Source organism: Panicum virgatum, chromosome 3K (assembly GCF_016808335.1).
Source record: "Panicum virgatum strain AP13 chromosome 3K, P.virgatum_v5, whole genome shotgun sequence".
NCBI lineage: Eukaryota > Viridiplantae > Streptophyta > Magnoliopsida > Poales > Poaceae > Panicum > Panicum virgatum.
This window is the reverse complement of record NC_053138.1, coordinates 25967758-25990959: the sequence shown is the minus strand read 5'-3', so window position 1 is coordinate 25990959 and position 23202 is coordinate 25967758.

Genomic DNA, 23202 nt, shown 5'->3' with positions numbered 1-23202 from the left:
ACACGACATGGACATCCTTCACCATCAAGAAAACACGCTTCTCGTTTCGGAATATAGGCTTAGCACGAGTTTCTGGTTCCCCTTTGAAATGTTTTCCTTTTCTTCTTAAGGGGTGGTTGAGGGGAAGGAATCGACGATGACCCATGTACACGACCTTCCTACAATTTTTTAGATACAAGCTGTCGGTTTCTTCTAGACAATGAGTGTATGCCTGGTATCCCTTATTCGACTGTCCGGACAGATTGCTAAGTGCAGGCCAATCGTTGATGGTAACAAAAAGCAATGCTCGCAGGTCAAAATTCTCCTGTTTGTACTCGTCTCAAACACGTACACCTTCCTCCTTCCACAGTAGCAAAAGTTCATCAACCAACAGTCTTAGGTACACGTCAATATCATTGCCCGGTTGTTTTGGGCCTTGGATAAGCACCGGCATCATCATGTACTTCCACTTCATGAATAGCCAAGAAGGAAGATTGAATATACAGAGGGTCACAGGCCATGTACTGTGACTGCTGCCCCACTCGCCGAATGGATTCATTATGTCCGTACTTAAACCGAAACTTATGTTCCTTGGGTCGTAATTAAAATCTGAGAAATCTCTATCCACGTTTCTCCACTGGGACCCATCCGCAGGGTGTCTCAGCATCTGATCTTGCTTACGCTCTTCTTTGTGCCACCGCATCAATTTAGCATTGGATTTATTTCTGAAAAAGCGCTTCAAACGTGGTATTACTGGGAAATACCACATCACCTTAGCGGGAACTTTTTTCTTGACGGGCTCCCCGTCGACCTCACCAGGATCATTTTGACTGATCTTGTACCGTTTTGCATCACAGACAGGACAAGCATCCAGTTTCTCATATTCTTCGCCTCGATAAAGAATACAATCGTTAGGACATGTGTGAATTTTCTGTACCTCCAATCTAAGAGGGCAAACAACCTTCTTTGCTTCGTATGTTGTAGAAGGCAGTTCATTTCCCTCTGGAAGCATGTTCTTTATGATTCCAAGTAGCTCCTCAAATCCCTTATCGGTGACACCATTGGCTGCCTTCCACTGCAGCATTTCAAGTGTGGTACCCAACTTTTTAAGCCCCTGCTTGCAATCTGGATACAATAATTTTTTGTGATCCTCCAACATCTTCTCAAACTTCTTTGCTCCTTTAAAGTTTCACAGTCTCTTTTGTGAATCCACTAGAACCTGACCTAATTCATCAGGTAGTTGGTTTTCTGCTGCATTTTCTCCAGCCTCGTCCATTTCTTCAGCATCGTCCATGGGTTCATCTTCAAAGGCTCCCGCTTCATATAGATGAGCCCAGTATGCAATATTATGATCATCATCTTCTTCAACATCTTGCATCACAACTCCAGGTTCACCGTGCTTGGTCCAAAGAGTATAGTTATCCATGAAACTCTTTTCATAAATGTGGGCGTGTAGAGTGCTCCTCTTAGAGTATTCCTTTTTATTTTGGCAAACGCGGCACGGACAACACATAAAACATTTTGATGACTTGTGTGCCTCCGCCGCATCGAGAAAAGACTTTAGACCATTAATCCACGCCATGGTGCACCGGTTGCCGTACATCCATTGTCGGTCCATCGATCTACAATTTTGAATTAAGTAACAACATTATTGTACTTGTATTCATATCATTTAAATTTGCACATAACATAATGAAATACAAAAGCCATTTTTGCGAATTTAACATTGTAATACAAAATTAATAGAAGTCCAAATTAATAAATACATGTTGCAAAGGCTTTGTTTCAGGGTCACTTCCTCTAAAACCATCGAGGATTTCATTATTGGGACCAAGACCATACTCCTTCATCGCGTCCTCATATATACTGCACCGCATCGTGGATATCGATTCTAGCCCCAAATATCAGAGTTTTCACCGAAAGATCAAGGTTAACGACATATTCATGATCTGAAACATACATTTTTTAAACTTCTCGATGGTTTCCATATGAGCCCGAATAAATACATCATTAGAGTGCCAAAATAATGCAACTAAATGCATAACAAATACCAAACGATGCATTCCACAACACATACATAGATTCCACAACACATACACATTTTATTCCACGACACATACATTCCCCAACGATCACGCCCACCGGTGCCACTCCCTCTAGCTGCTGAAGCCATATTTTACTGGAAAACACTATTATTTTTTACAACATTATAAATTCTTAAAATTACAATAAAATTTGAATAAATTAATTAAAATAAATCACATTAATTTGCAAATTGATTGAAAAAACTCTTACAATTACAATGTAAATATGTACATCATTATATCCTCATATTCGAATTGCACAGGCACTTACAATGAAGTCTGAAATGTAATGAAATTAGAGTTGCTATTGAGGTATTAATCATCATTGTGTGCCGTGCTATGTCACAGCTCTCCCTAAGCCCTTATTCTTCGTCGGTCTTAACCTCACCCTATCTACATAATGAAGGGTCTAGAAAGAGATGTGACAGAGCAGGCACAATGTGACTAATGCCCCAATAACAACACTACTTCGTTTACATTTCACACTTGCTGGTAAGTGTCTTTGAACTACAATGCAAAATCACATTAATTCTCAATCGAAAAAACCTGAATAAATTAATTGAGAGAAATCTCTAATTAATTGAAATAAATCTCTATAACTCCTAATTATTTTGACACCCTTCAGTTACAGGAGAACTGTAACACCCCTGTGTTAATCGTCCTGCTAATCACGATTTATCTCGCTAATCGTGGACTCAAATTCGTCGTTAACGCTAATCGCGTTCGCTTAGTAAACATCTACTTAGCTGTGTTCGATCTCGTTTTTGTCCTTGATCTGAGCTCCAAATCAACTTCCGCCCAAAACGAAAGTTGTAGATCTTCTTTTTCTCTACAACTTTTATTTTGGCCAAATTTCAAGTTCCTATATGAAAAATTGAGTTTCAACTTGTCAAACTCGGGCTAAAATCATTAAACGAACAAACAGTGCCCCTCCTGTGCTCGGCACTGTGCCCCGACGCCCATACCGCCGCCGTGGTCGCCGGCGAGCGCGTCCACGCGTCGGCAATCGCGCCCGACGCCGCTCTTCTCCTCTCACGGTCGCCTCGAAGCTTCCCGTGCCGTCCCAATCCTCCTTCCTCCTTCCTCTGAGCTAGGTCGAGCTCGAGCGAGCGAGCAGAACCGAGCGACATCGCCGTCGTTCGTCGTTCCGGCCAACCCTCGCCGCCCCGCCTCGATTCGTCGCACTCCGAGCGGCGCAACCTCGCGCCGAAGCTCGTCCATCCCTCCACGAGCGCGGCCGTGCCCTACCCCGGCCGAATCGACCTAGCACCGAGCTCATACCGCCGCTCACCATCGTCGTTCCCGCCGAGCTCCGCCCCTCTTCGTCGAGCTCCCTCTCCGAGGTCTCCTCCGCCCAAAATCGACCCACGGTGAGCTCAATCGCGACCTCCCCTCGCTCACCGGCCTTTTCCCCCACCCGATTCCGCGGCCGCCGCTGTCGAATCCCCGCCGCGCCGCCGCGAACGCGCCGCCACCGCGCGCGCACACCGCCCGCCGCCCCTGCGCCTCCCCGTGCGCCACTGTCGCGCGCCGCACCGCCGCCAGCCGCCGCAGACCGCCACCCCCGCCGCCTAGCGCCGCCTCCGCCGCCGGCCGGGCCGGAACGGCCGCGCGCCGTCGCCGCCCAGCCCCTGCCCCGCCGCTAGCGCGCTGCGCGCGCCCCCCCCCCCCCCTGCGCCGCCGCGGGCGCCGGCTCCGCCGAGCTGCCTGGGCCGCGGGCGGGACGCGCCGCGCCGCCGGCGAGCAGCGGGCGGGCCGGGACGCCGCCGCCGCCGCGGTGCTGGCCGCCCCGCCGGCCACGGCCGTGGCGCGCGCGGCGCGCGTGAAACAGAGGAGGTGGGGGTCGTGCCTGGGTCCCTAGCAAGTGGGCCCGGCTGTCAGCCCCCCCCCCCCTTTTTATTGTTTTCCATTTCTTATTTTAGCTGAAACTTTAAAAATCCGTGTAAATTCACAGAAAAATGCGAAAAATGCCAAACAAATTTTGTTAGGTTTCTAAAATAATGATCTTCAGAGGAAAAATATTGGTTCATGTGAATTGTCACTTTTTCTCTGATGAAAAATTCAATTTGTGTTTAACCTAGTTTATTTTGTACCACTTGTTTTGTTGCTCTAAAAATTATGAAAAATTTGCAGTGGCCTTATCCTTGCATGTGTAATCCACTGTAAAATTTTTAGATGCTTAGCCTTTATGCTTGGTTGTGCATCTGTTAGTGTTTGCTTTCCTTTTCTAGGGCTAAAAGAAATGTGTTTCTATATCTTTAATTGCTGGAAAAATTCTTTGGCATGCTTTACTGTCTTCGCGTTACGCTGGTTAATTGTGTTGCTAGATAATGTTTGCAAGATAGGGTTTTGCTTATAGTTTGCCCTAGCCGTGCTCTTTTCGTTATTTAGGTGTTGTTAGTTGTTTTTGGAAGGAAACACTTCAGGCTAAAATATTTTAACTTTTGGAATCGCATCAGTAGCATTCATGTATTGCTGGGTTCTAATCTGTTGCATGGCATATTTTATTCGTGTAGACGCCGCGAACGAAGCTGTCCACGAGCTGATCGTTGAGCCGGTCCAGGAGCCACGAGCAGAGGAGCAGCAGTAGGTCACCGTTGAGCACGCTCCAGCAGACTTTATTAACCCCGCTGACCTGCAAGGCAAGCCCCGGAGCATAACCATAATTTAAATTATTCAATGTTTATTTAAGTATTGTGCATTTATGCTCTAGGAGTTGAATGGAACCATAGTATGCATGTTTTCCCTAGGTACCGTGGGCCTATACTAGTATGCGGGTGTCGATAGAAATGCTTTGCTAATTAGGATTTCGGTAGAAGTCGAGTGATTCTGTCACTCACGAGTTTAGGGTCTTGATCCCTTAGTTTTGGCTTGGAATTAATTGTTGAGTAAAGAGAAATGGAGACCGGGCGGAAATGAGTTGGTTTTGGTATGGAATAGATGGAAAGTAAGTTCCGCCTGTGTCGATTGAGGACCGTTCTGTTGTTGGCAGTGCTGATCGAGGATTAAACAGTACTAACCACATACCGGAAGTAGGAGGTAGTCGAAACCGGTAAGCTGTGTACCACCTTACAGCGGTGATTTGAATTCCGCCATGCTACGCTGGGCGTGGGAGTTGGCGGGTGTTGGATAGGATGCCGCCTCCGGGTTCTCCGGGAGTTCACTGCGAGGGGCCCATCACCTGGGTTTTAGCAGGCGTAGTTCAGATGCCGTGGTAATGTGGAAACAGTTGACGCGCGAGGCCCGACGGGGCTTACATGTGTCGTGTGAGTTAGGTCCACCTTGCAAGGTTAAATCGGATCGATTCGCCGTGACTCGCGGTTATGAGAGCCTTGATCTCTTTGTCACATCGTAGTAAGAAGTGGAATAAGTATTGAAAAGTAATGATGGAATGCTATATCTGTTGTTCTGAAGATTAATCTGATCTACCATGTGTGCTCTAGATGATTAGGCGAACTTAGTTAATACTTGATGTACTAACCGGAGCTAAAACATTGAAAGTAAGGATTCACTTCTAGCGGCTTTTCAGCAAAAGAACTCCAGAACCAAAAAGCCTTGCATGTCTAGGTAATGGGCTAAGTATACCCAGAGTCGGGTAAGCCTTGCTGAGTATTAGTATACTCAGGGTTGTTGTTGTAACCCTTTTGAGCAGGTTGTGTCCCGGCGGACTTCGAGGAGATCTGTGCGTCCTGGATTGGACAGCCGCTTCCTCCTGGTTGGACCGTCGAGTGGGCCCCGTCTTCCCCGTGAAGATTGGGCAGGTTGGCATCACATCGGTGGGCAGGATGTGGAGCTCACCTTTTATCGTCGTCGTAGCTATCGTATTGTATTTCGAACTCAGTTTTAAACTTCCGCTGTGCGTTTGAACTCTGTTGTTTGTATTTAAACCTTTTATGTAAAACCTGTGTTGTAAATTAATTTGAAGATTTCTGTTGCTGGTAACACCTGTGCTCGTCTTCGTACGGGTCTAAGTGCAATTGTGATCCTGGAGTACAGTAGTTTAATCGGGATTTTACCCGACAGCCTGTCAGGTTACACCGTTTTAAGTGCACAGTAACTTGATTAAGTATTAAGATGATGGTTAGTGCATTTAAGCCGGTTTAATTTGGATGGTGCTGCTACAGCTGGCATCAGAGCTCTAAATTGCAATGGGGTGACTACCTTGCAACGATTTCGGGTTTTCGAAAAGTTGACACTAGATGCGCTAAGGAATAGAATAGATAGTTCGTATGCCCTAATTATGTTTTATATAAGTTAGGTGGCAACTAAGTATCTATTTTATTCCAGCACTTCCAGCTTTTCCTTTTTGTTAAACCTTATTTCGGTAACGACGCACCTACGCTGAGGTAAGCAAGGTAAGCATTCTGGTAGTCCTTAGAATAGCCCACGTGTTTCATACGTGCGCGGGTCCCGTATGTTGAGCATACGAGGAGGTGATAAGGCTCAATTCAAACGAGCCTGTCGCTATCTGCCGCCTGATATGGAGTGCGGATTTCATGTCGTGTGATTGTGATCACGGCCATTTCGTAAGGCAATGTTACGAGATGTAAACCTGTCATGCGGTTGGCCATGACCGTGACCCTTGGGACACGTCTACCCTTGGATGTCCCGTAAGGCGAGTGTACGGGAAGTGAATACGTTGTCATGACGTATGCAGCGCTGCCCATTCAGCGTCGAACGTCTGGGTGCCATCTCTATAGTGGATGGTAATGTATGTGTGAATATGTGGGAAACTGCATATGCGTTACCCGTGTGGCGTAGGACACATGGGGGCCGTTCGTGTGTGCTGGCACGAAGGGTCCAGAAGTGGATATTATATCTGTCTCTGTGCTCTTCTGCAGGAAACTAACCACGTAAGCGCGTTATAAAATCCTTGATCGTAGGAACGACTAGTCTATATATAGGGAGAGTACGTAAATGTGTCACCAATTGTCCTCGTATACCATATTTGGTACTTGTTTGGGTGAGAAACGCTAGAACGTGGCATGCATCTTGCATCTTGCATTCCTGAGTTGTTGTTTGTCTTGTTACTTCGGTTGCGCTTCACAAAATTTATTTGGCCACCCTGTTTTTACTTTGTGTTCTTAAAAATTTATTTGTGTTGCGTTACCAAGTTTAAATCTGTTCTTTTAAAAAAAATCTGTGACTTACGCTAGCGTTATGTGTTCTTACAGATGGCTAGCTTCACGCACGTGATCGTGGACGCTGAGGGTTGGGCGCACTCCAGTGCCCTCCACACCGGCCACTTTCCTCGTCTGCTGTGGCAGATGCTCAGGGCATTTGACTACACTGAGCCCCCACAGTACTCCGGACACGAGTCTAGCTTGCTGGGCACCGAGCGCTGTCAGATGATTGTGAAGATTCCTGCTTGCCCCGCTCGCTTGGATTGGGACTCGTGGCAGCTCACTGTTTATGGTAGGAAGCTGGCAGACTCCTGGGAGATTGCAGCTAGGAGGGCTATTGAGGAGTTCTCAGAGAAGCATAATGCAGAGGTGATAGATACTCCTTACAGTGTGTTTCCTCTGAGGGATGAGACCACTCAGGCCTATGCAGATCGGGTTAACCGCAACCTGAACATCATGATGCCCGACTACAGCGTCAGGACAGCACTCTCGTTCAGCTACTCCTCAGCCTTGAGCAACATGTATGAGCAGCTTTGCGAGGAAAATGCGATATGCAGGAGCAAGGCTCGAGAGGCTCACCTCCATGAGCAGCACATGATCGGTACTCAGGATAAGATCAAGACCCTGAAGGCCAAGTCCAGAGCGAGGAAGATCAGGATTCAGGAGTTGCAGGAGGAGCTGGAGAACAGGACTCAGATGGTGCAACACCTTGAGGGGCAGCTTCAGCAGGCACAGGAGTGGATTGAGGACGCCCAGGCTCAGGTGCAGGCAGCAGCAGAGATGGAGGCTGATGTAGCAGAGGAGGAGCCAGAAGAAGAAGAAGAGGAAGAGGACCCTGAGGAGATCGAGGGAGTGTCTGGAGTCGAGTCGGGACCAGGGACTCCGTGAGGACGCAGCGGGATAGTGTTGATTCTCCCCTTGCAGTGTAGCCTTACTGTAGGATAGTTGGGTAGGATGACCAACATAGATCTTTAGGCTAACCTTGGGTTGAGAATTCTTTTGTGGCTCAGTAGTTCGAGTCATGTAGGATAACCCTCCTAGTGTGGTGTGTAGCCGGGTCGTGTAAGACCCCGTAGTGGTGTGTTGTAGGGTCGTTTGTGAACCCTTCTCCCATGTTAGTTTGTTGCCGTAGCACGGCTTGGTTTGTACTGAACCTTGTTCCAGCTGAAGCAGCGTGGCTGCTTATTGTAAATTTTACTTCCGTGGTGATCTTTTCTGTCAGTGTGTGAATTTTCAGATTTGAGTTGTGTTTGATCGTCTTCGAATCTGAAACATTGTTGAGCGAGGTTCAGTTTTGCATACGTTAGAGCTACTCTGGACGAAAACTTGTTGTGTTGATACATTTTCAACCAAAGCAAGTTAGTTTATCTTCCCTTGGTGAACCATATCGCGAGGGGAAGGATTCATGCTGTGTGTTCATATTATATATGCACATTCTTTATATTGCATGAATTAGTCCTGATAGCGAAATGGCTAACCAGGGGAATGATTATTTTTGCAGATGGGTGATAATCATGACAATGACAATCACGAGGCACTGCCCCAACAACCTCCCTCTTTGGCTCAAGCCGTTGCAGCTCTTATCGCTGACCGCAACGAGCAGACGGAGTTAATAAGGCAACTGGTGCAAGCCCAAGTCAATGCCGGCAGAGGTCGACATGCTCCCCCGCTAGCACCAGCAGAAACTGACTATGTCGGTTTTCTGGCCACCCAGCCACCCCTGTTCCACAAGGCCGATGATCCCCTTGAGGCTGATGCCTGGATTCGCACCATTGAGGATATGTTCAGCATCCTCAATTGCACAGAGATGGACAAAGCCGCCTTTGCAGCGCAACAGCTGCGAGGACCTGCGAAAATATGGTGGGTCAATCATAAGGCTCTACTTCCCGCTGGTACACGTCTCACTTGGGATGAGTTTGTGGCAGCGTTTAAAGCTCACCACATCCCTACGAGCTTAATGAGGCGAAAGATGGCAGAGTTCCTAGCCTTGAAACAAGGGACTAACACCGTGCTGCAATATGCTCAAACCTTCAATCAGCTATCTCAGTACGGCGGTTTTCATGTGGATACTGATGAGAAGAAGCAGGATTGCTTCAGAAGGGGACTCAGCACAAAGCTTCAAGACAAGCTAGCTCTCACCACGTGCAATAACTTTACTGATCTGGTTAATAAGGCCATCACGCAGGAAGATGCCACGCTGGCACACAAAGCTGACAAGAAGAGAAAGGCACCTGCTGGATCCTCCAGCAATGCACCCCAGAGATACAAGCTGGTTCAGACAGGGAATCAGCAGGCTTCAAACCGTCCTCCACAGCAGGGCCGTTGGGTCGTTAGGCCACCCCTGCAACAGCAGCAATGGGCACCTCGTTTTACGACACAGCAGCAGAGGCCCCTAATGCTACAAGCTCCACGCCCCAACAACTACCCATGTTATAATTGTGGTAATCTGGGGCACTTTGCACGTGACTGCCGTCTGCCACCTCGGCAGAATAACTACAAGACTCCTGCGCTGAGTCAAGGTTCCAGCCAGAAGGATCAGAAAAAGAAGGTTGTACCTGCCAAGACTGGTCGTGTGAACTACACTACTCTGGAGGAAGTTCCGGAGGGCACTCAAGTGATGGCGGGTACGTTCTCCGTTAATCACTACCCCATTACTGTGTTATTTGATTCAGGAGCATCTCATAACTTTATCAGTGAAGCATGTGTGGCACGACTTCACTTACAAGTAACATGCTTAGAGAGACCATACATTATTCAGACACCTGGCACCCGATTAAATGCTGGCCAAGTAGTTCGAAATGTTCCCCTTAACTTGGGTAGGAAAATTTTTCCACTTACTCCCATTGTTCTTCCAAGTCAAGGGATAGATATCATACTTGGAATGAATTGGATGAAGAAGCATGGCGTTATCATCAATACCTCTTCTCGTATCCTTCAGTTCAACTCTTCCATGTATGGTTCTATGGAAATTCATCTTTCCCAGCATGCAATTCCAGCCACTGTCATATACCATCTTGAGGGGAAAATCCTAGGGGTAATTCCAGTGGTTTGTGAATACCCCGATGTGTTTCCGGAGGACTTGCCAGGTATGCCTCCCGATCGGGATATTGAGTTTGTCATTGAGTTACAACCTGGCACAGCGCCTATATCTCGAAGGCCATATCGAATGACTCCGAATGAGTTAGCTGAATTAAAAATCCAGTTACAAGAGTTGCTGGATAAAGGCTATATCCGACCGAGCACCTCACCTTGGGGTTGCCCGGCTCTGTTCGTGAAGAAGAAAGATCACGGACTGAGGTTATGTGTGGATTATCGACCTCTAAATGCAGTCACCATCAAAAACAAATATCCACTTCCTCGTATTGATATTCTTTTTGATCAATTAGCTGGAGCTAAGGTATTCTCAAAAATAGATCTTCGATCTGGCTATCATCAGATAAAAATCAGACCGGTGGATATACCAAAAACAGCATTCTCTACTCGTTATGGGTTATACGAGTATTTGGTGATGTCCTTTGGATTAACAAATGCTCCAGCCTATTTCATGTACCTCATGAATTCGGTATTCATGCCGGAGTTAGACAAGTTCGTCGTGGTCTTCATTGATGACATCTTGATCTACTCCAAGAATGAGGAAGAACATGCCCAGCATCTTCATATAGTACTTCAGCGTCTGAGAGAGCACCAGCTTTGTCGCGGGGATTTTCAGGGGTACCCACAGCCGGGTGGCGGAGCGCACCCGCCTATTCCCAGTGAGGGAGTACTCGGGGAAGTACTAGGCGATGGGGCTAGATCTACGGTGAGATTGGGACTCAGGAACACACGATTTAGAGTGGTTCGGGCCGCCGGAGCGTAATACCCTACGTCCACTGGGAGATGTATTGTCTTGGTTGTGTGAATGAATCTATCCTCTGCTGGTCTTGGCTCTTACCCAGCCTGAGGTTTTCTAACGGCGCTCTCCCCTTTTATAGATCAAAGGGGGGGGCGGATACATAGAACGTTGATGCCCCGACAGGTGGGCCCAACGTGACTGTGGCTACAGTGGTAGCGAATCTTTCCTTCCATATGCGTACTGCTGCTCTTCTGACACAGGGGGTCTTCTCTTGTCCCGTCAGCGAGGCGCCCGTTGGAGTAGCGTAGCTTGCGGCGTGGCCTGCTGAGGCTATTATGTAGCGTCATAATGGGTGAAGCCGAGCCGTCGTATCCGACTGTTACGGCAGACTGGCAGACGCGGCATGGGCGGCGCCATCGGCTCCACTGCCTTGGTAATACGCGATCAATAGTGCCCCCTGGTCAGTCAAACGCCTCGGCTTCCACTATATCAAAGTGGACGTCCACCTACCGCAATAAATGCGAAGGTAGGTGGACCTCAATATGGAGACCAAGGGCCTCATACACGTGTCGGCCCCGGACCACCCTGAGGCGGGGCGTCCAAACTTTCCCTTGGAGAGGGGTCCGGTTGCTATCCAGGACCCTATGAGGGGTCCGGGACCCCGCGGGGGTCCGGATTCCTTGGGAGGTCCGGAGCCCTGGCTGCTTGCGCTTGAGCGCCTGTTTTTCCTGGGACACGTGGCGTTCCCAGACCTTCCCCGGCCGTGGAACGGGTCCGGACCTTTGTCGGGAGGACAGGACTTCGGACTGCAGGGGTCCGGCTGTTTGGTTGTAGTCAAGGATGACTACAAAGGCTCTTGCCTAGTCACAGCAAGAGGGGGTACCCCAGTCCTGGGGTACCGACAGTGGCCCCCGGGCCCACCTCGGGAGAGGTCCGAACCCGCGGGTGGGGCCACCACCGTGATGTGTTCCTACGCAACTTGATTGCGTTGGTGTGCTCTTGGAGAGAGTGGGCATCCCGGACCCCTGAGGCCGGTATGCTTGTTGCCTGGTTTAGGTACTAGAGTGCTCTCCACGGGGCGACGAAGGTGTAGGCTTAGGGTACGGAACCAAGCTAAGCGGCTACACGGACTTCGGATCGCTCAGGGGGTAGCACTACTTCCCGGACCCGGCTTTTGTCGACCGTGGCGAGCGGTCTCCGCCGGAGCGGGCCACCGGAGTGGACTTGGAGCGACCGGGGCGAGCGGTCTCCGCCGGAGCGGGCCACCGGAGTGGACTTGGAGCGACCGGGGCGAGCGGTCTCCGCCGGAGCGGGCCACCGGAGTGGACTTGGAGCGACCGGGGCGAGCGGTCTCCGCCGGAGCGGGCCACCGGAGTGGACTTGGAGCGACCGGGGCGAGCGGTCTCCGCCGGAGCGGGCCACCGGAGTGGACTTGGAGCGACCGGGGCGAGCGGTCTCCGCCGGAGCGGGCCACCGGAGTGGACTTGGAGCGACCGGGGCGAGCGGTCTCCGCCGGAGCGGGCCACCGGAGTGGACTTGGAGCGACCGGGGCGAGCGGTCTCCGCCGGAGCGGGCCACCGGAGTGGACTTGGAGCGACCGGGGCGAGCGGTCTCCGCCGGAGCGGGCCACCGGAGTGGACTTGGAGCGACCGGGGCGAGCGGTCTCCGCCGGAGCGGGCCACCGGAGTGGACTTGGAGCGACCGGGGCGAGCGGTCTCCGCCGGAGCGGCCGTTGCTGACAATCCGATGAAGCATGTTACCGGACCTCATAGTAAGGTGCAAAGAAACCAAGCCTTATACTAGAAGAGAGCCCGGGACCTCTAAAGTCAGCAGTCCTGGATACTAGAGTACTTGTAACAGGGTAGTGAAGTATGTAAACTTAGGGTACATTACCATGCTAAGCCACGCGGAGCTTCTCTACCCCAGGATACAAATACCACTTCTCCAGAGCAGGTCCCTAGGGGTCCGGACTGCCTTCCAGCTAGAAGGGGTGTCTTCACCTGACCACAAGCCAGCAACTCAACTTGGATTGTTAGCAACAATGGTAAAGACTCTGTTTGGGAGGAAGAAATGGTCAACCGAAAAAACAGCCATCCAGAATGAATGAATGTAACCGGGGTGGAGCCTAGATAAGGTCAAGAAAGAAAATCTCCTTTATCATTGTGGTTATCACGGTATACATCAGAGGTCGGGATTACGAGGTCGGACCTCCACCGCTCCGGACCGCTTTTGCCTGTTTGTGTGATAGGGCCAGAGGCCGGGTTTACAAGGTCGGACCTTAACCGCTCTGGACACACACATAGACACCACGCTATTACAAAGGAGAAATTCTCTTATTCCTTTCTTAGGAGTAACCTACGGCTGCATGCTATACAGCGTGTTCTTCGGAGGTGAAGGCACCTTGGACGTGCCTGAACCGCATCATCCAGGATCACCTCGGGAGCTCGGGGGGCCCCTCCTTGCCTAAGAGCTGTCACATGCTTACATGGCATGAGACAAATTCTTTGGCCTTGAATGGAAGAGGCCCCCTCCCCCTGCCGTCGCCGTTGCCGATGGAAACCAGAACCCTTGCGCAGCAGATGGACCGGTGCGACGCGTGGAGAAGTGCGGTCGTTCGCCGGCTTGTCCTTGGTGCTAGCGCCAAGGGCCCCCGCGCGAGGTGGCGGGGTCCTGCCTGCAGCAGCACCGAGCAACGCTGAGGTGGATCTCCGGTGCTGCTGCGGCAGGAGGTCTCAGTCAACTTCCTCCGGGATGGCTGTCGGCTCTAGGCTCCAAGTTGAGAGAAAGCCTTGAGCCGACGTCATGCCATCGCAGAGGGGGCGTGGCCGTTGCTTGAGAGAAAACCTTGAGTCGACGTAGGAGCGGCGGCGCGCAGCGGCGCCTCCGCTGCATGCTGCTACGCCGGCTCTGAGGTGTCGCGGTGGCGACACACAGCAGACGCCGCTGCCGTGCGCCGCCGCACCGAGGTCGTCGGAGCGCCGGTGCCATAGCATGCGGAGTGAGTGTGCCTTCCTTCATCTTCAAGTTTGCCGTTGCAGAGGGAGAACGCAGCCCAGAGGCCTGAAGATCCAGCCAACGCCTGTCTTCCCCACGGACGGCGCCAAAATGTCGCGGGGATTTTCAGGGGTACCCACAGCCGGGTGGCGGAGCGCACCCGCCTATTCCCAGTGAGGGAGTACTCGGGGAAGTACTAGGCGATGGGGCTAGATCTACGGTGAGATTGGGACTCAGGAACACACGATTTAGAGTGGTTCGGGCCGCCAGAGCGTAATACCCTACGTCCACTGGGAGATGTATTGTCTTGGTTGTGTGAATGAATCTATCCTCTGCTGGTCTTGGCTCTTACCCAGCCTGAGGTTTTCTAACGGCGCTCTCCCCTTTTATAGATCAAAGGGGGGGGCGGATACATAGAACGTTGATGCCCCGACAGGTGGGCCCAACGTGACTGTGGCTACAGTGGTAGCGAATCTTTCCTTCCATATGCGTACTGCTGCTCTTCTGACACAGGGGGTCTTCTCTTGTCCCGTCAGCAAGGCGCCCGTTGGAGTAGCGTAGCTTGCGGCGTGGCCTGCTGAGGCTATTATGTAGCGTCATAATGGGTGAAGCCGAGCCGTCGTATCCGACTGTTACGGCAGACTGGCAGACGCGGCATGGGCGGCGCCATCGGCTCCACTGCCTTGGTAATACGCGATCAATAGTGCCCCCTGGTCAGTCAAACGCCTCGGCTTCCACTATATCAAAGTGGACGTCCACCTACCGCAATAAATGCGAAGGTAGGTGGACCTCAATATGGAGACCAAGGGCCTCATACACGTGTCGGCCCCGGACCACCCTGAGGCGGGGCGTCCAAACTTTCCCTTGGAGAGGGGTCCGGTTGCTATCCAGGACCCTATGAGGGGTCCGGGACCCCGCGGGGGTCCGGATTCCTTGGGAGGTCCGGAGCCCTGGCTGCTTGCGCTTGAGCGCCTGTTTTTCCTGGGACACGTGGCGTTCCCAGACCTTCCCCGGCCGTGGAACGGGTCCGGACCTTTGTCGGGAGGACAGGACTTCGGACTGCAGGGGTCCGGCTGTTTGGTTGTAGTCAAGGATGACTACAAAGGCTCTTGCCTAGTCACAGCAAGAGGGGGTACCCCAGTCCTGGGGTACCGACAAGCTTTATGCCAAATTCAGCAAGTGTGACTTCTGGCTGAAGGAAGTACCATTCCTCGGTCACGTCATATCTGCTGAGGGCATCTCTGTGGATCCCAGTAAAGTACAGGATGTACTCGATTGGGAAGCTCCCATTTCAGTTCCTGAAATCCGCAGTTTCTTGGGTTTAGCTGGGTATTATCGACGATTCATCCCAGAGTTCTCCAGAATTGCGAAGCCGATGACTGAACTTCTGAAAAAGGGTGTCAAGTTCTATTGGAGTAATCAATGTGAGGAAGCTTTCCAGAAATTGAAAACACTTCTCACTTCTGCTCCAATTTTGGCCCAGCCTGATACTACAAAACCTTTCGATGTCTACTGTGATGCCTCGGGCACAGGACTCGGCTGTGTCTTGATGCAGGAGAACCGAGTGATTGCTTATGCTTCTCGATCACTCAAGAGGCATGAAGAAAACTATCCCACTCATGATCTTGAATTAGCAGCTGTGGTCCATTCACTGAAGATTTGGCGACACTATCTTTTAGGTTCATTGTGCAACATCTATACGGATCACAAGAGTCTCAAATATCTTTTCACTCAAGCTGATTTGAACATGCGTCAAAGAAGATGGCTTGAATTGATTAAAGATTATGAACTCGAAGTGCATTATCATCCTGGCAAGGCAAATGTAGTTGCCGATGCGCTGAGTCGCAAAGCTCACTGTCATTGCATCTCAGCTATACCATTAAGCGAATCTCTTTGCTTTGATATGGAAAAGCTGAATTTAAGTATTGTACCACATGGCACATTGGCTCATCTAGAGCTTACTCCTACTCTTCGCGATCTCATCATAGTGGCACAAAAGCAAGATAAGGGGGTTAAGGAAATTCAGAGAAGACTATCAGAAGGAGACCCTAAAGTGAATTGCTTCCACCAGGATAATGAGAATGTGTTGTGGTTCAAGGACCGGTTAGTGGTGCCTAAGAATATTGAGCTCAGAAAACAAATTCTTGGCGAAGCTCATACTTCACGACTATCAATTCATCCGGGTAGCAACAAGATGTACCAAGACCTGAAGCAACGATTTTGGTGGACTCGGATGAAAAGAGAAATAGCCAAGTATGTGTCAGAGTGTGATATCTGTCGAAGGGTTAAAGCCAGTCATCTCAGACCAGCTGGGACTCTTCAGCCCTTGAGTATTCCAGAATGGAAATGGGAAGATATAAGTATGGATTTCATCGTCGGCTTACCTCGAACTCAAAAGGGGTACGACTCTATTTGGGTTATAGTGGATAGATTGACCAAGTCGGCACATTTCCTCCCAGTTAAGACGACGTACTTGACTAAGCAATATGCGGAATTGTACATGGATCGCATACTATGTTTACATGGTGTGCCAAAGACTATCATTTCTGATCGTGGAACTCAGTTCGTTGCTCGTTTTTGGGAGCAATTACATGCTTGCTTGGGAACGCATCTTATTCGCAGCTCTGCATATCACCCTCAAACAGACGGCCAAACCGAGAGGATAAATCAAATTTTGGAAGATATGCTCCGTGCTTGCGTCTTGACCTATCCACAGAAATGGGATCAATGTTTGCCGTTAGCTGAATTTTCTTATAACAATAGTTATCAAGAAAGCATCAAAATGGCTCCATTTGAAGCATTGTATGGTCGTCGCTGCCGTACACCTCTCAATTGGTCTGAAACCGGAGAAAGAACAATCTTTGGGCCCGACATGGTTCAAGAGGCCGAAGAACAAGTCCGCCTTATCCAAGCCAACTTAAAGATTGCACAGTCCCGACAGAAGAGCTATGCGGATAAAAGAAGAGATCCACTCGTCTTTAAAGTCGGTGACTATGTCTATTTAAAAGTATCACCTTGGAAAGGCGTGCAAAGGTTTGGAATAAAGGGAAAGCTAGCTCCCCGCTACATCGGTCCATATCCAATTGTGGAACGATGCGGTCCTGTGGCTTATCGGTTGGATCTTCCAGCGAATCTTTCTGCAGTTCATAACATCTTCCATGTATCGCAACTCAGAATGTGCCTTAGAGTTCCGACGGAAGCTGTAGCAAGTGACTCGATTCAATTAGAGTCTGATCTCACCTATCCTGAGCATCCTATCAAGATCATTGATCGCAAGGATCGAGTTACTCGTCGCACAACCAACCGATTCTACAAAGTTCAATGGAGTAATCACTCCGAAGATGAAGCGACTTGGGAGAAGGAGGAATTTCTGAAATCCAAGTATCCGGAATTTTTGAACACTCATCCAGGTACTACAACTTCGAACCTCTTCTGCCTGTCTTTATTCCTTTGTGCCTGAATCTCGGGACGAGATTCTTTTAATGGGGGAAGGCTGTAACACCCCTGTGTTAATCGTCCTGCTAATCACGATTTATCTCGCTAATCGTGGACTCAAATTCGTCGTTAACGCTAATCGCGTTCGCTTAGTAAACATCTACTTAGCTGTGTTCGATCTCGTTTTTGTCCTTGATCTGAGCTCCAAATCAACTTCCGCCCAAAACGAAAGTTGTAGATCTTCTTTTTCTCTACAACTTTTATTTTGGCCAAATTTCAAGTTCCTATATGAAAAATTGAGTTTCAACTTGTCAAACTCGGGCTAAAATCATTAAACGAACAAACAGTGCCCCTCATGTGCTCGGCACTGTGCCCCGACGCCCATACCGCCGCCGTGGTCGCCGGCGAGCGCGTCCACGCGTCGGCAATCGCGCCCGACGCCGCTCTTCTCCTCTCACGGTCGCCTCGAAGCTTCCCGTGCCGTCCCAATCCTCCTTCCTCCTTCCTCTGAGCTAGGTCGAGCTCGAGCGAGCGAGCAGAACCGAGCGACATCGCCGTCGTTCGTCGCTCCGGCCAACCCTCGCCGCCCCGCCTCGATTCGTCGCACTCCGAGCGGCGCAACCTCGCGCCGAAGCTCGTCCATCCCTCCACGAGCGCGGCCGTGCCCTACCCCGGCCGAATCGACCTAGCACCGAGCTCAGACCGCCGCTCGCCATCGTCGTTCCCGCCGAGCTCCGCCCCTCTTCGTCGAGCTCCCTCTCCGAGGTCTCCTCCGCCCAAAATCGACCCACGGTGAGCTCAATCGCGACCTCCCCTCGCTCACCGGCCTTTTCCCCCACCCGATTCCGCGGCCGCCGCTGTCGAATCCCCGCCGCGCTGCCGCGAACGCGCCGCCACCGCGCGCGCACGCCGCCAGCCGCCCCTGCGCCTCCCCGTGCGCCGCTGTCGCGCGCCGCACCGCCGCCAGCCGCCGCAGACCGCCACCCCCGCCGCCTAGCGCCGCCTCCGCCGCCGGCCGGGCCGGAACGGCCGCGCGCCGTCGCCGCCCAGCCCCTGCCCCGCCGCTAGCGCGCTGCGCGCGCCCCCCCCCCCCCCCTGCGCCGCCGCGGGCGCCGGCTCCGCCGAGCTGCCTGGGCCGCGGGCGGGACGCGCCGCGCCGCCGGCGAGCAGCGGGCGGGCCGGGATGCCGCCGCCGCCGCGGTGCTGGCCGCCCCGCCGGCCACGGCCGTGGCGCGCGCGGCGCGCGTGAAACAGAGGAGGTGGGGGTCGTGCCTGGGTCCCTGGCAAGTGGGCCCGGCTGTCAGCCCCCCCCCCCCCTTTTTATTGTTTTCCATTTCTTATTTTAGCTGAAACTTTAAAAATCCGTGTAAATTCACAGAAAAATGCGAAAAATGCCAAACAAATTTTGTTAGGTTTCTAAAATAATGATCTTCAGAGGAAAAATACTGGTTCATGTGAATTGTCACTTTTTCTCTGATGAAAAATTCAATTTGTGTTTAACCTAGTTTATTTTGTGCCACTTGTTTTGTTGCTCTAAAAATTATGAAAAATTTGCAGTGGCCTTATCCTTGCATGTGTAATCTACTGTAAAAATTTTAGATGCTTAGCCTTTATGCTTGGTTGTGCATCTATTAGTGTTTGCTTTCCTTTTCTAGGGCTAAAAGAAATGTGTTTCTATATCTTTAATTGCTGGAAAAATTCTTTGGCATGCTTTACTGTCTTCGCGTTACGCTGGTTAATTGTGTTGCTAGATAATGTTTGCAAGATAGGGTTTTGCTTATTGTTTGCCCTAGCCGTGCTCTTTTCGTTATTTAGGTGTTGTTAGTTGTTTTTGGAAGGAAACACTTCAGGCTAAAATATTTTAACTTTTGGAATCGCATCAGTAGCATTCATGTATTGCTGGGTTCTAATCTGTTGCATGGCATATTTTATTCGTGTAGACGCCGCGAACGAAGCTGTCCACGAGCTGATCGTTGAGCCGGTCCAGGAGCCACGAGCAGAGGAGCAGCAGCAGGTCACCGTTGAGCACGCTCCAGCAGACTTTATTAACCCCGCTGACCTGCAAGGCAAGCCCCGGAGCATAACCATAATTTAAATTATTCAATGTTTATTTAAGTATTGTGCATTTATGCTCTAGGAGTTGAATGGAACCATAGTATGCATGTTTTCCCTAGGTACCGTGGGCCTATACTAGTATGCGGGTGTCGATAGAAATGCTTTGCTAATTAGGATTTCGGTAGAAGTCGAGTGATTCTGTCACTCGCGAGTTTAGGGTCTTGATCCCTTAGTTTTGGCTTGGAATTAATTGTTGAGTAAAGAGAAATGGAGACCGGGCGGAAATGAGTTGGTTTTGGTATGGAATAGATGGAAAGTAAGTTCCGCCTGTGTCGATTGAGGACCGTTCCGTTGTTGGCAGTGCTGATCGAGAATTGAACAGTACTAACCACATACCGGAAGTAGGAGGTAGTCGAAACCGGTAAGCTGTGTACCACCTTACAGCGGTGATTTGAATTCCGCCATGCTACGCTGGGCGTGGGAGTTGGCGGGTGTTGGATAGGATGCCGCCTCCGGGTTCTCCGGGAGTTCACTGCGAGGGGCCCATCACCTGGGTTTTAGCAGGCGTAGTTCAGATGCCGTGGTAATGTGGAAACAGTTGACGCGCGAGGCCCGACGGGGCTTACATGTGTCGTGTGAGTTAGGTCCACCTTGCAAGGTTAAATCGGATCGATTCGCCGTGACTCGCGGTTATGAGAGCCTTGATCTCTTTGTCACATCGTAGTAAGAAGTGGAATAAGTATTGAAAAGTAATGATGGAATGCTATATCTGTTGTTCTGAAGATTAATCTGATCTACCATGTGTGCTCTAGATGATTAGGCGAACTTAGTTAATACTTGATGTACTAACCGGAGCTAAAACATTGAAAGTAAGGATTCACTTCTAGCGGCTTTTCAGCAAAAGAACTCCAGAACCAAAAAGCCTTGCATGTCTAGGTAATGGGCTAAGTATACCCAGAGTCGGGTAAGCCTTGCTGAGTATTAGTATACTCAGGGTTGTTGTTGTAACCCTTTTGAGCAGGTTGTGTCCCGGCGGACTTCGAGGAGATCTGTGCGTCCTGGATTGGACAGCCGCTTCCTCCAGGTTGGACCGTCGAGTGGGCCCCGTCTTCCCCGTGAAGATTGGGCAGGTTGGCATCACTTTATCGTCGTCGTAGCTATCGTATTGTATTTCGAACTCAGTTTTAAACTTCCGCTGTGCGTTTGAACTCTGTTGTTTGTATTTAAACCTTTTATGTAAAACCTGTGTTGTAAATTAATTTGAAGATTTCTGTTGCTAGTAACACCTGTGCTCGTCTTCGTACGGGTCTAAGTGCAATTGTGATCCTGGAGTACAGTAGTTTAATCGGGATTTTACCCGACAGCCTGTCAGGTTACACCGTTTTAAGTGCACAGTAACTTGATTAAGTATTAAGATGATGGTTAGTGCATTTAAGCCGGTTTAATTTGGACGGTGCTGCTACAAGAACACTCTTTTCAATATCCAGAAACCATCTAGAAGAAGAAAAAAACTTTATTTCGGAAAATGTATATGTCGGTAACCTCGACCCTGCGGTGATGGCAATGCCTTTCGGGGGGACACGATGCGGTACAAAGATGTCACCAATCGGCCAGTCGCAGCACCAACATTTCCGGTTAATAGGAACACAGCACTAGGCACAGGCAGCGTGCTCGTTGATATGCTCTCAGTGCAACAACGGCCACGCTGACTGCGTCAAATGCTGTCTTCGTATCAATCGGAAGTGCTGGTGATGCGACCAGCCGATTCGCGATGTCTATATAGCGCATAGTGTTTCCCCAAAAGGTAGTGTCATCACTATTGGATGGAGATTAATGACGTATACTTATTTCGAAATAAAGATTTGTTTAGCTTATAGATAGTTTCAATGTGAGCCTGAATAAATACATTACTAGAGTGTCAAAATAATCAATTCATAATAAAAAAAATCTATTATAATTCTTTCATTAGTTCATTATAAAAAAAATTGACTATCCACATTATGGTTATATGTACTACAATCACATATTTTGTCTACACTCATTCTAAAAATTTCTACTATCCACATGCTCATCTGAATCTAAAAATAAAAAATGTGCTACGGTCATTTGTAATATATAGAAAATGATTGAAAAATATGTCTATAAATTTTTCATATTCAACCTAGCCAATAAACCTACTCCCACATTCAAGTCATCGATTCTATATATCTCAAATCATTGCATAAATCAAAGAAATCATACTCATCCTCACTATTTCTAAAAGTCACAAATTTCTCTAACTATAGAGCATAAAATGAAGAATAAAGACTATCAATGAAGAGAGGATGAAGTTGCAAACCTTTGGCGTACTTGGATAACTAGAACACTCACTAAAACTAGAACAAATGGCGGCAACTCTCTAAGGGAAGAACAACCCCGAGCTCGAGCTTCTCTGGTGAAATGGCACTGGCTCGGGCTCAGGGAGGAAGAATGGTGCCAATTTATAGTGGGCGCATTAGTACCGGCTGGTGGCTCCAGCCGGTACTAACGCGCCACATTTAGTACCGGCTGGTGGTTCCAGCCGGTATTAAACTGTCACTAGCTGTCGGTGGCGGATGTCAGAGCCTGTCGGTGGCGGACTTTAGTACCGGCTGGAGCCACCAGCCGGTACTAATAGGCTCCCAGGGCCACTGTTCTTTTGGCCCGGTAATAAATTTGCACGTTAGTACCGGCCAACCTTGGCCGATACTAACAGCCGCGGACGAATGTGCGTTTTTTCAGTGTTGGAACTATGTCCCCTCAATCAGTAACCCTTTCCTCCAAAATGAAAGAGAGAAACTTTCCAGCCAGCGTCGCGATGCAATGATAGCCACGCGGAAAGCCCCCCCCCCCCCCCCCCCCCCCGAACACTACCTGAGACAAGAACAAGCGTACTCCCCGTGCCATCGCCATCTATCCGGGGGCCGGGCCGGGCGGGGGCGGCCACGCCCCCCGCGCGCACCGGACGCCTATCGCCCTGCCGGCAAGACGCAATCTCCGGGCAGGGCCATGATGGATTATTTGATCGGATGGCCGTGCACGCACGAGTGCAGGGTGTCTGCCACCTGCAGTGGAGGCTGCCGACCGTGGATGTGCCCCTCGTCGTCGTGGCTTACCGAGCATGCACCGGGGTTGTCCCGGCGCCGGCGCCATAGCGAGCGCGGCTTGGGTGGGAGAAGGAAGGAGACCCGGAAGCAAATAGGAGGCCCACGTTTTTTTTTTGAGAAAAATAGGAGGCCCACGTAATAGGAGGAGGTCGCGCCAAGCCCAATTAGGGGCGAAGCTGGCCCGTGAACGTAGCCAGAGTGGCGGCCTGCCTAGCAGATTCCCTCAAAGTAAAAAAATTATATATACTGCTTCAACCCGGTGCAGTCAAAAATAAAAAGTAAAAAAAAAAGCATATTCTCATGGCAAGCAAATAAACACTTTGAATCAAATCTAGATGCCCATATCATGGCTAGATCCTTTTGTATAAGGACGTAGCTCGTCGTGTTTGGTTCTTTGATCCGCCAATATATAGACATTTGCAACTCTTGCTCAGTTCATGATCAATAAGACTTTGGCGGGATGCCAAAAGAAAGAGCGAATAAAAACCAATTTAGCGCGTATGTATATCCCCCGTTAAGTTCATTAGGATGTTGACATGGTCTCTAGTGTGCCATTTCGTTAACTCGTAACACTA